Genomic DNA, 6,171 nt, shown 5'->3' on the forward strand with positions numbered 1-6,171 from the left:
ATAAGTATGTCAGCCTCAGAAGGTGTCATCAATGATGATCATCAAAAAATGTGATTGTGATGGTGAAAATAGCCACCAGCTCTACTTTCGATGCTTTTTCCCGCATAAACACAAGAAATTCATAGTTGAAGATGCTAATTTCAGAAAACAGACTAAAGTGGTAATTTTTTATACGATAGATGAGGAGATGAAAGTATAGAATTGATAGTTCTATCATCTCTCTTTACCAAACTCCCCCTTTGGAGAGGGATGGTGAGGGGTGTCTCCCCCCCCCCCCGCCACCACTGGCAAAAAGAGATGATCACCGACCGCTCATGTACCGACGATGTGTTTGAAACAGTTCTACCGATTTTTACCGCACTCCAGAAATTAGCACCTTCAACTATGTAAATCGTTGTCCGTTAAATGCTTGTTCGATGTACAACTTGCGTGTCTGTTAGTCTGTGGTTCAACCATAGACGTTTAATTGTCTTTATCTATCTAGTACACAGCGATGAATGAATGGTTTGTTTTCCCACTAATATGTTTCCCTCTTTCTCGAACTCCTTCAATTTAAATGGCGCATTAGTAGCAATCAATTCGAAACTCACTACTCCATTCTAGTCGAAATTCTAGTACTACACAATGTATGTTTTGATTCGCTATTAAAGTTTGACAGATAAAATGCAGGGTTAGTGGATTTTCCTATGTTTCGAGGGGTGCATCGATTAGCTTTTGTGACCGAAGAGAGTACCAGAGCTGAGCCAAAAAGTTGAACACGTTTCTTCGGGACCTTCTGGTCTTAGAGTAACCTCTATGGCATTAGTGTGTGCCGACTAAACTTCAAAAAGCTCTATATGATTATGCCGATGTTTACAAACAAACTGTTGCGAAACGAAGCAATCATTGGATGAAACTATGCATAGTAGCATATGAAGATGTTGAAACCATGGACCCAAAGGGTAAGGACCTCCTTCACGCGATTTTTTTTTGGTTCACCTAGCTGTTTTTTTAGTGTACCTGGTGCACCCGGTACTAGAGCAAAAGACAGCAATTTGTACCAGAACAGGTGTCAAAAGTGACACAGACAGCACAACTGCCAGCAAAAAAAAAAAGCGCGGTACCCGCTGCCGTGGCAGTCAGATTGAGGTGTGTCATATCCCTTAGCACGTTTCTTTTTGTTTCGCCATTTTGAGATTTGAACTCGTGACTTTGGCGTGAGAGGCATGGATGCTAACAAAAAAAAAGCGGAACTAGTTAAAATAGTTATCTAATCTAATAGTTCATTAGCTCCAGGGCCCTTGAACATCATATATTTGGATTGTCCCCAGGAGGATTGTTCGAAGAACGATTGTACCCAGGAAGATTGTTCGAATAAGGATTGTCCGCAGGAAGATTGTTCAAAGGAGGATTGTCCACAGGAAGTTTGCTCGGGAGAAGGTTGTTCGAAGGATTGTTCGGAGGAGGATTGTCCGCAAGAAGATTGTACGAAGGAGAATTGTCCGCAGGAAGATTGTTCGGAGGAGGATTGTTCGAAGGAGGATTATCAGCAGGATTGTCCGCAGGAATATTGTCCGCTACCGACGAGTCGAGGAGAAAGATTATCCAGAGGAAGGGGATTGTCCGCGGGAGGATTCTTCGAAAGAGGATTGTTCGAAGAAGGATTGTCCGCAGGAGAATTGTCCGCAGGAAGATTGTTGACAGGAAGATTGTTGACAGGAAGATTGTTTGGAGGAGGATTGTCCGCAGGAGGATTGTTCGAAGGAGGACTGTCCGCAGGAAGATTGTTCAGAAGAAGATTGTCCACTGGACGATTGTCCGCAGGAAGATAGTTCCAGGAAAGATCTTCAGAGACAATCAATGACGTTCAAGGAAAACGTTGGGGAACGACACTCATCCTGATGCATGTTGCTTCAAAAAAGATATGGCAACACTGTGACGGCATGCGAGCGGAATTGAAAGAATTTTCGGAATAGGCAGAAGGATCAACAGGGATATTCAGGATATACTGAAAAGTAGACAAAAAATCGAATAAGGATGTCTGGAGAAAAAAAGTTCCGACTGATGTTCTGGATATATAAGCAGAATTTTATGGATAAATTTGATGGGGATATGTATCGAATGTATCGTTCCCCCTGGAACATATAAAGAGCTTCAGAGTTCCGGATAATTTTCTTCCTCCACGTACCTCTTGACTCGTCGGTAGCAGACAATTCTCCTTCAAACAATCCTCCTTTGAACAATCTTCCCGCGGACAATCATCTGACTGGCGGGATCTGGTCCATTCGGTCCTCGCTACACAAGGATCGTACCTGGGTCCACCTTGCATGATTTCTAGTTGGACCCCCAACAATTAAGTGATAAAACTGATTCCATTTTGATCAACATCAACAATGACATTAATCCTAGCTCTGAATTCAGGTTAGGAAAAAAGTTAGGTTAAAACGAAACGTCAGCTATTGTTGGTAAACAAACCGACAGCATTCCCCCATGCACTCAAAAATATAACTACCCACAAATCTAAAAAACCTACTACCAACAATCAATACGAAACTAACGATTTTAAATTGGCTCACCACTTTAGTAGCCTATTGGTCCCAAGCAAACGATTAACGTACCCTATTCTAGTTGAAATTCTATTACTACACTATGTTTGTTTTGATTCGCTATGAAAGTTTGACAGATAACATCAGGGGTGTGTGGATTTATGCAGAACATGCAGGGGTGAGTGAAATAGCTTGGGACTGCTTGGGACCGTTGTTCTGGTACTGAGTGAGCCAAAAATAATAATGATTTTCTTCGGGACCCAGTGGTCTTAGAGTTACCTCTATGCTACTACTGCGTGCACTTCCATTCTATTACCGAGAACCATGATTTTTCGATAAATTCCTTCCACGCTATTGGTCCTGACCTTTGGGTCCATGATATCATTGCTTTAGGCTGACTGGTGTATTTTTGCCTAACAGAAGTCCGACTGCTGCCTTATCAAGAAGTTCAACACCTGCGGAATGCTGGAGGAAGAAAAAGCCTAATCTGGAGAAGTTTAGAGTATTTGGTTTGCTTGGAATCCCGCTCAGCAACGCAAAAAGTTAGTCCCTAAAAGTAGTGAGCTGATAATGATCGGTTAAGCCACTAACGGATACCGGCTGTGGAACAAGGACCTACGTAAAATTGTAATTGCTCGTGACGTTAAGTTCAATGAAGCCCAGCTTCATCAAGCCATAGCTTGAGCTTGAGCTTGATTGACCGCCCACGGTTGCTACTCTGTTATTGCCAGATCAGCTGTAATTACACAGAGAACCAATAGATAATGCTTGGGACTAGCAATCATCCTCAATGTGTAAAAACTGGTGATCTTAAATTAGGCAATACCAGCGCCGGCCGCGCCCGAACACAGGTCAAGAAAGGATTGGGAAGGATTGTGTTGACATGACACTCGTTTTGATGGAAGCCGAGAACACCTCTGCACTTCCACGAGGAATCACTGGGATGTTGGATAAGAGGGTTGGGTTTGCAGCAGGGTTCGTTTTGGTAAACGATAAGCTGAATTGATGTCCTAACGATCATATAACGCGAAGGAGCTTGGGACTAAACCCACGGTCTTCTGCTCAGTAAGCAAAAACGTTTGCCACTAGGCAGACGAGCACCTTTTTAATCACCGAGTTGCTGTTATTACCATGTAGTCATTTTAACAAATAAAAGGATTGACGAATCTTGAATGTCGATGGGCCTGAGATTAGACTCATGATGTTCTGCTCAGTAAGCAAAAACTGTTGCTCTAAGTCCAACGAGCCCCTCATATCACATAATACCGTTGCTCAAATTTTTGTATCCATTCAAACCCGGAACTAACGACAACAACGAGTTTCGCAAAATACACGATACACAAGCGATTTTACCATAAATCTCTTTGATATGTAAGGACCTGGGACCGCGTTTTCCTGCTCAGTAAGCAGGCCACTGTAACCGACGATCTCTCAAATCCGAAAACTAAAAACTACGAAAAAGTACTTAGGCCTTCATTAAGTTCCACTTTCACGCGACGTTCAATGTTTCAATTTGCTCTTTACGTATTGTTCAGGCTATAAATAGGCCCTTTTCAAAAGTTACGCGAGAAATACGCACAATCGTCGCCTACCTCGCAAAACTGGTTCCAAACGACAACAAAGGCATAAGCAACGATGGATTGTTGAACTTTGCTGGCTGGTGTAGTGCACAGCAAAAAAAAAATGTAACATCGATCAACGCAATTCAAGCTGATGTATGAAATAATGATGTAATTGTAATTTTGTAATTTATCAGCACACACCCTGGTCGACCACTGTAAACCAATCTGCCGTTAAGCGAGTGCGAGTACGAGTTAAGCGAGTTATAACGACCTTCTTCCACTAGCAGGTCTGTTTCTGTTTGCACAGACAGTCCCACTAGTTTCCGATACATTTATAGGGGATAGTAGGAGATTAAAAGAATGGAGAAGAGTTATAGAGGTTTTTTGTAGTTGTTTTGCTGAAAAAAGAGAAACAGAACTAAATGAAATTACACCTGCTGAAAAAAGAAAAGTCTATTATTTTGGTTAGTAATCGTTTGGATTTGGGTCACCCCACGTTGTGTTTAGGTTAGTATAAATAAATAATACTATATAGTCATATAAATCACCACAGCTCACACCTAAACTTACAATTATATGCAAATGCAAAATGAAACTTGACAAATCATCGTCAATCCCCTTATTCCAGGGCAGGGCCTGACGATTTGAATCTAATTTTGATCAGTGAATTTTCTCACCATGAACCTATCATTTCCAGCCTATCTGAACTATTTAATAAATGGAAGCCATAACATGGGTTACGCTCCCCCTAAGCAGGCCCTCCGCATCCTGTCTCTGTCTTATCTCAAATACAAAATGCCAATGGTATGAATGTATCTATATATAACTTGGAAATGACGTACAATCAAATAAACCCGTAACCCACTCACTCGGTCAGGCTTCAGAATCGTCCAGTGGGCAGTGCGCTCTACACGCCAAGTTACCTTTTTTTCAAATCTACCGCAAATTCGATATTTTACCCATAGAGTGTTGATTAGTCATAATGAAACATTGTGAGAGAAGTTGAGGTTACTAGTGTATTAAATAAACTAGGTCCTATCTAAAATTATATCTGAAAAATCCAAATCTGGCCAACGCCCACCCTTATCCTAAACCTGTTCTAATCCACCTGAAATGACTAACGAATGGAAGACTTTGACTACCCAGCCATGCAATAGTCTCATTCCGTGCCTTATGGCAACTTGATGATTCTATTGCGCTCATCTTCTGGCACCACCCAGGGGAGACTTGGTCCTGTACCCAATGCTTAACTTATCTCCATTCCACTCAGCTACTCGCAATTTCTTGTGATATAGTGGGCGGAATATTATTATATGAGACAATTCAATGCACACGTCTTTCCAAATTTGGCAGATCGACAGGTAATCGGTGAGTTACCACGATAGTTGCTATTCAACAACTCGACAACGTTCTATCGTCAACGCATGCTATGAGAATTTCCCATTGCAGACGCCAACGAAATGACGTCATCGAGCTATCGATCAACTACCCTGGTTATTGCCTGGTACCTTATTTATTTATTTATTATAATCTTAATTCATCTGACTTTTGGTTGTCTTAATGAATAATCTAAGTTTAAAAGGATGCTTAGTCAATCTATACATTCAGGACATTCTTCTGATAAAAACAGTTAACGGTACATTAAAATCGAAGCAAGCATAAGCATCATTAAACGCATTAGCCACGGCGCGGATAGGCTCATTCATCCCATACTGTCGGTTACGAGTCGCAAGATGAACGAAGTTACGTTGTCTCATTACTCTCTCAGGTGCGTAGAAGTAGAGCTGCCGAAGTAGTTGTGGGGAGTCAATTTCACCGATAATAATCTTAGCGGCAAAGACAGCTTGAGCATTACGTCGTCTTGTTTCCAGGGTATCAATCCCAAGCAGGCGGCAGCGGTCCCCGTATGAAGGCAAGTTAGATGCATCACGCCAGGGTAGATGACGTAGCGCGTAACGAACAAACTTCCTTTGTACACTCTCAAACCTTGCAATCCAGCAGGCCTGATAAGGGCACCAAACGACAGCACTGAACTCCAAAATAGAGCGGACCAATGAACAATACAATGCCCGCAGGCACAGCGG

Source organism: Ochlerotatus camptorhynchus, unplaced genomic scaffold (genome assembly GCF_037179485.1).
Source record: "Ochlerotatus camptorhynchus isolate MF236.1 unplaced genomic scaffold, CSIRO-AGI_Acam_v1.1 ptg000350l, whole genome shotgun sequence".
Classification (NCBI taxonomy): Eukaryota; Metazoa; Arthropoda; class Insecta; order Diptera; family Culicidae; genus Ochlerotatus; species Ochlerotatus camptorhynchus.